The following is a 13570-nucleotide window of genomic DNA, read 5'->3' as shown; positions in this document are numbered from 1 at the left end:
TTCCTCATCTTATTTCTCTAATTCTTCTTAAAATGCATTCAACCAATACAAAGGATCCTTTTTTTGATTATTCACATTGTGTTTAACTCTCCGGAAATCGCAGTGAAAGAAATTTTAATTTGTCTGTCGCGAAATCGGCGTAGGACGTGAGAATTTGTGGCTCGCGATAGGTAGGTGAGGGCAGTCAGAATGCCTCGTAAATAACTACGATACCGATGCCTCCCGGTACCGATACCTCACCCTAATCGAGTAGCATTCTGCGAAAGGCGGACACGGTCCGTTGGTTAAACTGAATTAAACGGCCAGCTAACCGTGCAAGAGAAAGAGAGAGAGAAGGAAAGGAACGAATGCCGTTCTTATCAGCTGGGAATTATTGCCGGTAATTTACCCCGCGATCCTTTTGCTCCTGGGCTGCGTTCACACCTGGGTGGCTCGCAGGAATACAGATGAAACGAATCGGAAATCAACTTTGCGACGCTGTTAACTACCAACGCCTTGCTACGTAAATGTCGATACGTTGACATTTTATCTGCGCGATTAAAATTTCATATTTTGACGATTGGATTTTTAAATAAAACTAGAATTCACGGTTCATTATATATAATTCATATAGAAATCCCGACACTACTTTCGCAATGATCATGTGTATTAATTTCGTAATTGACAAAGATGTCTTTTTTTGCGGAAAAAAATAAAATTTTGTGCCAATTTGCACGTTGACATATTGACTTGCCACTTAGATATCGGCGATATTCGAACATTTCGCACGCGTGGGCAGCCGTATAATTCAATTGGCAAGATTTTTATTCTTCCGGAGCGTTCCTTCCGAGGTGCGATACGTCGGCGATAATTGTTTTTAGTGTCTCCTCACCACCAGGAAGGCAGACACGACTTCATGCTAATCGAAATCGTAAATCCGACTGATAAGAACGCCGAGTGTTCCACGTACGACATATTTGTTACGTGGAACGGAGCTTTAAAACTGTTTTCGTCTCTTTTTAAAGTTCGTTATTATCGCGCGCGCTGTTACATTCCGCTGAATCTTTGCTGTCGCATTAATCGATGCATGATCTCGTTGCGTGTGGGCGGATACGATCAGCGATTCAGCGTTATATGTAATAATAAAGATATTATGATCAATAATTACCTATATTGCGAAAATGACAAGCATAATTTTGGAAAATAGTATCCATACAATAAAGTGATCTCTGTGAATTAATTACTCAAGCGGGATATAATATGCGCGAAAGAGAATTAGTGAATTAAACGATTTCGTCTCTCGATGTATCGTCTTCTTGACTCTGAGCTCTCGGAAAGTGGAAGAATCCACCAAGAAATGACTGCATTACGTAAATTGTGATTATTCGAACTGCCAAGCGACACTCGTGCGAGCTATGTCAATGCATATCCCGCGTGCATGCACCTCAACGGCGATCGTAATCAAGAGACCTTGCTCTAGGGGCTCTGATATTTTATGTAACGTATTCGTGCGGCCGCTTAGGCTTCGTGCCTATAAATTCGAATTATTCGCCATTTTAAAGCACGACTATCAAATTTGTTTTATTGGTTTGTCAGTTTGTCAGGCCAATCTGTAATTAATCGCTATCACGACCGTTATCTCACTCTTCCCCCACTACCGTAATTTATGTTAAATTATTCGGTCTATACTTAGCTTGATCACAATGCATTCTAATAAACCCACTGTAACCACTAATTCTATCAACTACTTTGACACAGTATGATTGGCATTCGGGCGCTTCGAAAACTGACGTTTGAAAAATTTCCGCACGTTTCAAAGAAGGTTGCCAGCAGGCAAATGCGATTGATGATTCGTCAAAAGAGTACGTTTCGGCTAAGTAAGCAAGTCACACAACCTGTTAACCTCCTATTAACTATTCGACTACGAGCAATTGTGAACACAAACCTCGTCCAGACATATTGACATCCTTCCTCGAAAAATAGCGGGTAGCACTGAGAAAAGACATTGAGGAAAAATATCTGCTGCACGATAAACCGAAAAATAAATAGGATACTACAGCAATAACTAATAATAGGATTTTCCAAGTAACTTAATCTTAAAGGTGAGGAGTTCCTGCAATTTCATAAAAAAGATTTCGTAGTAGAAAGTTTTTCAGCATCCTGCAGAAATGTCTGTTAAGTTATTCCAAAAATATCGACTAAAAATATTAAAAATATTAATGAATGTCGAAATTTGCATTACAATATATACAAATTCCATATTAAAATATGAATTTGAAACGATTCAAAAAAGTGGCAAAGGAAGAAGCAAATTTGGTCGAAAGATAAAACAAATAATGAAAATATTGAAGTATCCTGTTGAACATTAGCTAAAAGAGACATCGTTTCTTTTCAAGTTTCTCACATAACGAAACCGCCTCAGATGCCTACCCCACCTCGAGAAAGTAACGGCATACCTCGAACAAGCGGAGGCGTCAAGCTCGGTAGTGTCAGCAACACCTTTATGGGCTAACACTCGTTAAATGTTTGTGTACATTTAGTTGAGTAATATAACATATAATCAGGCAGGTGCACGCATTTCTTTCACCGTTGACATAATAAATATCAGTCGACAAATTTTCTATTTTTTCTATTATACAAATAATATTAATTATTTTATATATATATATATATATATATACATATATACAATATGAATTAATACATGCGTACAACATTGACGCAATGCTGAAATGCCACGCCAAAGTTCATTCAGACTTCCAACTCCACTGGGACCCAATCAAGTTCGTATGATTAAGCGGTGAGAGGAAGACAGGCGAGATGTCGAGAAGGAGAAGAGCCTCTACATGGAAATGGAGGTACCATGTATACTTAATTACTCTCGCTATCGCGGTATTTGTCACCGTTTATAAACGCGGTGGTGGCGGATAAGGAGGACTGCATTTAATTCCAATTAGCTGGTCCGACTCTCGAAACCAGTTTCGAGACCAAGACGACTTTGTTCCAAGAGACAATGTTGCTTCTTCTACTCTCGTGACTATTTCCTCCGTCAGAGTCATCGTTGGTAATAATAGACTTGATGCAATCCAACCAAGGATTTTTAATCGAACAGAACAAGAAAAGTATTTGATGAAAAATTAAATTTTAAATTAATTTTATTCGAATCGACCAAATGTAATAAATTCTTGTAATTTATAAAATAGCTTTAATGCGTAAAGAAAATTATAAGAGAAAGAAGAAAAAAAGTCCTTCAGTTAAAAACTGATTATCAGTACAGCATTAGCACAATTATCGGCATATTTCCTAACATAAATAATTTATGGCATTGATATAGATAGAGAACTGCTGACACACGCTGACCTCGAGCGTCTATCGTAGTCGACAGTAAAATAATTTTCACGTTGACGACGCCTCACCACGGTACGCCAACCGCGCGATGTACTGCAACGAACTCGACACGTGAAAAATGCGGCCGTAAATGTCGAAAGACTCTGCTATTCGGAATATCAAACGCTTGAGATCGATATATTAGAATGTCACGTCCAGTCGCAATAGCGACGTATACTCGTGACTCGAATCGCCATAGGCGAGAATTCAATTCGTTGTGCCGATAATGCCGCAGGAAGGGCCCCGTCAGGACGCGTTAATCCGAACCCAGTGCACTATCTGGCACCGTGATGCTGCTCGGGGTGTTCCGCGCGGCTACGCACCGTAGCGAGCACTCTCGATTTGCTTCTGTCCGGTGCACCGTAATCATCGCGTCAAGTCGAATAGCACGATAATGACGGTTGGTAATTACAAAGCGTTATACGCTTGCGACGCGACCGCTGCCCTGTTACCGTCGGAATTAACGTGCCAACGTGCACCTCGGCATGCCAAGCCTCGAAGACGAACGAGGAAACGGTTTTGTCACGCGGAAATCGCACACCCGCGTTTTTCTGCTCGCAACTTCCGTGACCGGTTTAACTTTGACGAAATATTATCACGGAACTCCAACTAATTATCCGGCTTAATCGGAATGGACGTAACGGATTTTTAATTCGACTCTCCGTATCTGCTATTTTTCATTTTTATATTTTTTGTAATAAGTTCTTAAGACTTCAATTCTCCACTTTAAATTTTTGACTGCTTGCAAATCGCCATAGAAAACGTCTCCAAAATACAGGTACATGGCAGATTCGAAAGTAGTTCGTAGACCTCGCTAAGAGATAGGTAACCTTGCAAGGCCTCCTTACAACCTCTCTCTCCGTCTCTTTCTCCGAAGAACCCGCTATGAAGCATTCAATGGATGGAAACGTGAGCTGAAAGAAGCTGGTCGCCCAGGATGCTGGCTACCCGCGGTGCTTAGCGGCCGCTAAATGGCTCTAAACACTCATCGCAGAATAGCTAGTTCCGGCTTCACACCCAGGAAAGAAAATATTTCCAGTGGGTTCTTGTCGGAATCTTCCAGCTTTCAGCAAATACTTGTACGTAACAGATAATTCTTTGCCAAATGTATATTATTTTCTTCGAATGACACACACCCAACGACATTTAAGCAGTTGACATTAAATGAGACGATGTTAAATCACGAATCATGAAAATGTTTACGGCGCAAAAGTGAAGTAAAGGAATTGGCTACTAGAACAAAAAACGGAGAAATGCATCGATGCAATCTTTGTATAAATTTGAGGAATGTTAATGAAACTAGTAAGAAGTCACAATGGCGGAAGTCATCACTTCCTATAATTATTTTCGAATCACTCGCAGCACTCGTTGCGGTAAATTAAGTTCTTTGCGGTAGTGCGTCGACAGGAATGGACGTAATAAAATGTTTATTGAATCGTTAGACATAGTTAACTATGTAGTTTATAACAAGTCGTAGTTCTCGATTTCCATAAAAGGATGCTTTCCCATTGATTTCAAATTTGGAAAAAATTAAAAATCCCTTGGAACAAATGAAGAAATGATGAGAGAGAAAGTTTGAATACAGTACAAGTAGAATGTAAGAATATCTTGATTTATCACGTTTGCAAATCGTATACGAAGTCATGCGGGAATATCGACATAACGTGATCATGAAGATTGCGTGACGGAAGCTATTATCACACAATTTACAGTTTATCGCGTGTTTCGTACGATTCACCTCACGACTCGGATACGCGAAAAGTTAATAACAAGTTTGAAAATAGTCGCCATTAAGTAACAGATGGCCCTCCTCTCTCCGAGTAAATAATGCGTCGGCGTTTCACACTTTATCGTTATAACATGTAGATATGTGCGTCCGAGCATTCCTCCATTTTTCGCAACATGTACGCGACACGATTTATTTCACTTAATTTCACTTTGCTCGCAATTTAAATCGAATTTATCCGCTGAAATAATTTTATGAGTTACGTATCCGTGTTCACATGGGCGTTTCATAGTTCAGTTAACGTAAATTTCTCCACACCCCATAAAATGGCTGGAAAATATTTAGGTCATAGCTTGTGTGTGAGCTATTGCAGTAACACAAACAAATAGCACATCGCTGCAACGTCTACAAGAACACGACGTGTCTCGAATCGGATCTGACGCGATGTTTGTTTAAGTGATGTCGGGGAGGGACACATAACATCAACTCGGAACTTTAGTGTTCAAAATTAGAATCTGGAGCACTTAATTGTGCTCAGAATTCTATCAATTCTCACAAAAATGCCGCGTCATTCGTGACTCGTGACTCGGAATCAGGAAACATATAAAGATAAGCTATTCTTAACAAGAACGGAGAGACAATGCAAGACTTTTGGTGGAAAAATGGTAAAAACATGAAACTTTTCTCAGCGTCGCGAGGACAATCGCGCTTTTCTCATGAACGCATTAATACGATCGCTCGGTGGTCGTGCTTCTTCAGCAACGATTGCATCGTGGCATTCGAACAGCAGCGAATAACTCGCGCGGTGGTCGTGCTTCCACCGCGATAGCTCGTTGCATTTTGAACGGCGAGTATCTTGTACTTCTACTTCACTGACGGCCGTCGGTTATCCGTGGAGATCGTCCGACTCGCTTCTACGGGCTTCGGATCGCGTCAAGGAAGAGGCTGCTTTACATTGTGAGAGCCCTTATCTACCGTCTCAATCCTGCGCGAAAGGATCTCGAAAGTGCAGCGCCGATATATACTTGTACGGGTCGTAGAACTTAGAATTATGATATCTTGTCGCGACGCGCAGGCGGCGAGCGTTCACGTTCAATCCCGCGATATAAGCGCCATAACTGTGAATTACGTTAAACTCGTGATGCACTTGAAATTAAATCAAATACAGTTACCAGTCGGTTCACCATGTCCCGCGATTTTTTCCACAGTCTGAGTTGATTAGATTTAGTAAGGTAATATACATTTGCATCTGTTTATCACGAGATACAAGCATTACTCAACTTTCCTGTATCGTATTTTCTGAAATGGAAAGATTTGTCCGAGGAATTTCAAGCGTTACGTTCAACCTATATGCAGGATTTAATTCAATTTAAATAGAACTGTATTGACGTAAAAATTGAAGGATTTTGTCATTGTCTATTTTTGTAGCTTTAAAGTGACAAAACTTATTTGATAGTTGAAGGACCCAGCGTTAGGGAAATGAAACTCGACAGATACAGGAAATATCGAGTACAATTCAGTGATGATTCAGTGATAAGGACGACGATAAGATACAAGAAAAATACAATAAAGCGTGATCAGTATGATCCATTTTGCTCTGGAACAGTCGCGAGTATGCGAGCTATAACGTACTCTATCCTCTTGGCATCCCCGAGTGGCAGAACTGGTTTTACACGCGGTCGATTCCGATATATAAAGGACGAACAGGGGTGAGAGGAGGCCGCGGATAGTGAAAGAGAGAGATGTATCGATGATCCTTACAGGGATCTTCGCTCCTTGTGGTCCTTGCGATTCATCGTTCACCGACTCGTCGTCTAATTAAAACCAAATAGACTCTGGTGGTGAGTCAGTGCCACAGATAAGCAGACAAGTTTCGCTTTTTGTTACGTCTAAATGCAAAGTTCATTTTGTAGTTTACTTTTAGCTTGTGCTTTATATACATATATTCTCATGTTTTAATTTTTGTATTATTCTTTCTTTTTTGCTCTGATTTATAATAATAAACATAAATAAAAATGATTGTTAATTCCGCTCGTGTATATTTGAAACGTCATTTTTAATATGCATTTCACGATCAGTTTTCTACGGATTGATTAACAAACAGCAAATACCTCAAATAAATCACAGTAGAAACATTACATACGCACACATTCTCTTTTGTCTATAAACCTATCAATGTAACGTGAAATTTATAACCTATTTACATTCCACCGCTTGGCACATGGTCGTGCAGGAAAATAAAAAAAGTAAATTACATGTTACAAATGTGTGTTTGCGCAGACTGCATGCACATGTATTGTAATTAAAAATATCCGTAAAATGTAATAACAGCAGCTGTTAAATATGTACGTGATATACATCGAATATTATTATCAGAATATAGTGCGAGATCGATAAATTTCAACAGAAAAAATGCCGAATGTATCGTTTAAATGTTATCAGAATAATATATTATCCTGAAGTTTTATGATAACACAATTATAATCATTGATGTCGTTGTCAAGATAGTAAAAGGTCACACCAGTAATGCACTTGCTGTAACAACAAACGCATTTCGAATATCTTCAAACAAGTTGGCCGACGGTTTTAATGGAATGTTAACTGTCACAAATGGAATGTTAAATGTCATAAATGACGTGTTGAAAAGATCACTGATCAGAATTAGGCAACCAAAATGGATGGAGATTATTACCGCGATGATCTGACATGATATTTACCAAGCTTCATCCTGCTCTAAATCAAATCAATCGATAAGATCAATGCGCCGCTGCGCATCTCGTGGATCGACTCCAGATCACGAACTCGCGACAAACAACCCTGCGATATCGGAATTGGTTTTATCGCGCAGTTACAACTCACCTATCGAGACGGAAGACCACCCACATTTTCCACGCTACCGGTTTCCGGTGTCGGACAGAGCGATATTTTCGTGACCGGCACGCAATGTGCATGCATGCATGTTCGTCGCACGCTTCGATATATTTTCCTCTCTACCGCCCGCGCTCCATTTCACGCACGAGTAACGCGGAACGCTCTTATCGGCATACCGAGCAGTGACAATAGCCTCTTACTCTTTAATTGGCTGTAATTGCTCTCGATTTCCTCGGTCATTGATTGTATGCCGCGCAACACGTAACGAGAATGATGCGCCGCATCTACGTGTGCGTGTACGTAACGTACATGAGTGCTCGGTCAGATCGGACGATCCATTTGCATATTTGAACCACGATCCGATCTTGGTAGATGCTCCTCCTTCTTTATCTCCCTACTGATTTTCTTTATTTTGCTTTCAGTTGCTACGACTAACCACGACTCGACGGCTTCTCAATGCTTCCTGATTGTATCAATACTGACAGTCTAATTCTAAATTGATGACTACTTTCGATGGAAGAGTATCGAGATCTTAAAAGAAATATTCAAATGTAAGATTAAACGGAGTAAACACGAAGTAGCCTCTAGGTAACTGATTCAACGCGCGTAACAAGTATCAGCAAAATAATTACGTGTTAACAATTGTACCTGATGATCTCGATACGACTTGCAAACGCATAAAGAAATGACATAAGAAATTGCTTTTCCTTCCGATTGAAATAAATTCTTCCGAGCTTCTGTAAAGGGATTATAAGATTATTACATTTCGTAATTCCGTCATACATAGTAATTCCGGTTAACGGAGGTCGCTTTTAGGGTCGTCCTTTTAGGATCGTCAGAGGGACAGCCGATAGGCCGCGGGCTCGATTTCAAAGAAGCGCGCTGCGGCATATCCATAATTCCTCGAGAAATATGACCCAATGACACAATAAGTACCGGTCATTACCGCATACGCAGCTAGCCGGCAGGCGGTAAGAAAATTAAATTCCCACGCACGCGAGTGCCTTCGCGCCATTAACGTTTTCCGTTCGCGTTAGAAGCTCGCTCGCGTGAATTTGCAAGCGAGTTTCAGCCACGCTACCACATTACCACGCTACTTCCACGCAAGTAAGTTAAAAGATTATCAAATCGAAAGGTAAAACGAGAGAAATTCTATCAGCACTGTTATATGAATTTTTAAAACGAATGCTCTAAGCTATATTGAGCAAAGCCACATTTTACGGAGCATGCGGCGCGCGAAGGCTCCTGTTTTCCTATTTTCCTCTCAACGATACAAACGTATTACCGCAGCTCCTTGCGGCGCTCATATCTGAGGAGTAAAGACCGGATCGTGCATAAATATTTCACACATCACCCACCGAGATATACAGGCGTTTAAAGGCGCGCGAGGAGAAGAGCGCTCCCGGCAGCAGTTTGCGTTAGGGTTGGCTTGTGGAAAGTTTCGCGCGATTTTACGTTGCGTCATAAATGTGGGATGTAAATCATGCGGGGGACACGAGTGAGACTCCACGGAGGCGCATAAAAGTTGAAAAGGATCAAGAAGCAAAGAGATGCTAGAAGATTATTGACAACGCAATTAATCCCTTATCCTGCACGAAGAATTATCCAGAATTGATAATTATTTTCTCTGTTTTCTTTATTATGATTTTCAATATTTCTATTTCTCGGATTAATATGGAACGTCTTTGATAAATTCAATAATTATAATCTGCCCTCTTTATCGATCATCGAGATTAGTGCGTCTCGTGAACTGTAACACTATCCGAGAACAAAGAACATACTTTTGCTGGATGATCGGAGGACGTTGTAAAGTATGGAGCTTTTCCAAAGAGCAACCACACATGTTGACCACGTGTTTCGCTGGGAATTTTACGGTAAAAGAGTCATAGCCCTCGTCGTTCATCATTGCGGACAAAGAAAGACGCAACATCACTCTTACAATATAAATTTCGTGAATCGATTACCCGCAATGCATGTCGATAATTAATGATTAAGGCTCACCGACTGTTGCTCATGATGAGCGATCGATGATTACGACATTTCACCAAATATTGCTACTGAGCGTCAAAGAAATTTTATTGCGTCTGTTTCCTTGTGATAAGACAACGAACACTGATTAGTTTTTAAAAATTATAGACGGAATCTTATCATGACTGATAAGGCTACTACACGTATATGAACAACAAATATATCCGTGTGACTCTTCGTTCTTGGAAAGAGTAGCTGCGATATCTATTTGAAGGTGATAAACGTCATTCACGAGTCAGCGCGATATCTCATGCACTCTTTGAATGATACAATATGGTTTTATTTGCAGTATAGTCAACCAACATGGCCCTTGAATTCATGGTCTTTTTATCTTTGAAAGAAATAACATTAGCTAACCTTATTACCTTGCATTTCCAATTAAAATTGATGTAATCTTTCTACAATTGGCAGATTCATATGCAAAGAATTCGTTGGTAATAATGAATGCACATACATTTTCGAACAGAAAACTTTTTCTCGTAAAACTATAAACGACTTGTTCTCATGTCAAGTACAAAAAATAAAGCACAAATGCAAATATTATATACTATGTAACATAAAAATTTGAATTGCATCGTGAGGAACGTTGCTTTCCTCTCCTGCGAGCCGCCTGACAGAAATAACTCGCTCTCCCGCTTTGGATTAAGGAACCAAGCGTTACATTACCATTGTAACGATGTAACGCGGTGAGTTTTAAGTTTCTCAATCGTATTATGACTATTATATTTACAATCGAAGCGATTACTCGTTTCCTGCGAGTCGCCACGTTGCGATCTTTATGAAAAAGATGCAATCGTTAGCAGCTCTGTGCATGAGAATTTTGCCATTATTACATAGATCTTTTAACGAATATTATTTATATAGCATAATACATTCTCTCCTTATACGCTATGATATTATAAAATATAATATCATTAATCTCTTACCAGAGGCATCATGTTGCTTGTCCCTGATTGCATCAAGTTAACATATATTCAGCACGTGACGATTCGTTACTCCCCACCCAAGAGCACGCGCTGCACGATGAATGAAGATTACTACAGTGTAAATATTTGCGTCATTATTTCGAGAATCGTACCTCCTCATGCTGTACTAATCACGTACAAAATAACATCGTCCGACGATCGCTCACGGCTGTTACCGTTCACCCATCCGTCCATGCATACGTTTAACATACAAGTGATGATATTACGAAGCAAGCGTAAATAAACACGCTTCTTTTAATGCGCATTAAGGCATTCATAATTTTCAGCTGTGCGTTGCAATATATTCATTCAGAGTCTTGACAAGCACGTTGAATGAAAAGGCAAGAGTAAAGTATCAGTCGGAAAATCTTGAACAATTTTCTTCATAGAAAAATTTGAAAAAATAAACCAGAAACTGAAATTATTTCGCTTTTTGCGATGCAGCGAAATGAGATGTATAAAAAATTGTTTTCCTGAAGCAGGTAGCACCGGCAGACACGAGGAGATTTAATCAACGGGACATTCCAAGAGGATGATGATTTCGCGGTGATGTCACCGCGGCATCGAGTGGAATCGTAATCAGGATTTCGCCTTCGAGGATCGGCCAAGCGCACCGGCCAAGCGAGTCGCGGCAGAGATACCGATCGGCACTTCGATAAATCGAACGATTATGAATCACCACCGTGCTCGCGTCGCGACGCCAGATATGCTCACGCTCGATCCGAGATGTACATACTCGCTACTGGAGCTCACAGCTCGTGTAAACAACGCGCCCCGCTTCCGTTACGCGATCATTTAATCCGCGCTATCATCGCGCTATACGATTTGCGTCGATCGGCTGTCACATTTAATTGGATGATCGAATGATCGAAGTCGTGCTCCATCTAACGATCTCACCTCGTCGTTTGCTTACTCAATGGCGCTGCTAAGGATTTCATACAATTTACAAATATTTTTCTAATTCATTTCATCTTGATACGTGCTTTGTTTAAAATGACTTCCTTCCTGCGACATGAATATTTTTTTTCTATCAAGAAACGAGTTCTAAAAAGTTTCCAGAGTTTAGCCCATTGAACTATTCTTTTACCGGTCGTATACTGTACAAGTAATATTGCGATTGACGTCTCAGCACTGTATGTTGAGAGTGGCAAAAAAGAGAGCACTTAAATCGCGTGTTTTATTGTCATATTGCAACGTTAACCAGTTGGTACATAATTCTGCACGGCACACGTGACTATTCGTGCTTATATTTACGTAACTATTTGAATAAAGTCGTTCACATCTGTGCCTATCGGCGAGAATCCAACATGATAACAGGATTTATCGTAATTGAAAGTTATTTTCCGTTAATCAATATGGCGTAATGCTAATTAGACAACAGTAACCTACGAGACAATATCGTCGCTAGGTAGAGAGGTTATACCTGAGAAGCAGACGTTGAAGACCGCACCGGTGATGAGACAGCGGTATGCATCCACGTGTTCGGGGCGGCGAGTTTAAATTCACTTGTTCAAACGTCGGCGCAACACGGCGAACACAGAAACCACCAGCCACCGCGCGGCGTCTTTCACGATCGTGCGATTATATCACCGCGGTCAGGACGCCTTCTTCTGGAACCGGGTTGCGTTTCCGGTGCTTCACTTTCCGCGAAATTTCAGGCAACGTTCTCTCGCGCGTCACGCGTACGTAGCGAATATCCGTGTACGTTTCTTCGATACGTACTGGTCGAATTTTTACGGCGTGATTCTTGATGTTTTATCCGTGCTTCACTGTGATGTGACTCGCGTCGACTTGGCACGCAAATTCAAATGTCGCGGGAAACGAATTCAAAGCCTGCATTGTACGTACTACCTCGTGACACGTCACGTGGGTGCGAACCGTTACTCTTGGCACTTGTTGATCACCATGGACACGAGCACCTCGTTGACGAGACTGATTTCGCAAAATTGTCATGTATGTAGCGTCAGAATTTGTTCTCGTGCAAAGTTGATGCGCGTAAACCTCGACGATTATGACATCCTAGCGAAGCTTGCCCACGCACCGGGTCGTAGATGTCACTTTCGATCAACCTCACTTCTGTTTACGACGCGGCACGCACACGAAAAACCAATTGCGGAGGCACTACGCCCCGATTTCAGGCACTCTCTTCCGGACTCCGCCGCGATCGTTGTTCTCACTTGGACGAAAGGCACTGTCAAGAAAACACCGAGACTGAAATTGCGAAGCGGCTTGACGCGACGACACACCGCCTCCGCGCGTTCGCAAGCGACGCGTTCAAATCGAATTAGCGCCACGAAATGCGGGAACCAACTCCCGCAACCGCCGCGGCGAGACTGAGAAGCGACAGCAGTGTGCGCATGCTCGGCACGCTTACTGCTCCGCGTTCAGCCAGTCACGGAGCGTCCCTTCTCATTCGCTCTCGAGACGTGCGGCGTGATACACCGTGTTTGTCGTCTCTCTCGCTTCCGACCCGCCGCGCCATCTCGCTCGTACGCGATGCCCCGCTCTCCGTCACTCCTGTTGCTCCGTGCATTTCATTCAGAATCGTTATCTCCGTTTCTTTCTAACGTTGATTATTTACATCACTGATATCTAATCGTCACGTTGTTTGTTT

The 13570-nt window shown here is 41.4% G+C and overlaps 1 protein-coding gene across 2 annotated transcripts in view; it reads right to left on the bottom strand.

Annotated features, from left to right (window-relative positions):
* The window catches only part of LOC105276868 (rho GTPase-activating protein 7), a 163422-nt gene extending 150176 nt beyond the window's left edge, over positions 1 to 13246 (bottom strand). The window contains exon 1 of one of the 2 annotated variants that reach the window (XM_011334844.3): positions 12380 to 13246. The gene's annotated coding sequence lies outside the window, so the exon portion shown is untranslated. The remainder of the gene's footprint in view (positions 1 to 12379) is intronic. The other variant, XM_011334846.3, reaches the window with a different exon arrangement.
* Positions 13247 to 13570: the final 324 nt, after the last annotated feature.

This window comes from Ooceraea biroi, chromosome 3 (assembly GCF_003672135.1).
Source record: "Ooceraea biroi isolate clonal line C1 chromosome 3, Obir_v5.4, whole genome shotgun sequence".
Classification (NCBI taxonomy): Eukaryota; Metazoa; Arthropoda; class Insecta; order Hymenoptera; family Formicidae; genus Ooceraea; species Ooceraea biroi.
The sequence above is the reverse complement of the archived record's forward strand: the minus strand, read 5'-3'. Positions and strand labels throughout refer to the sequence as shown.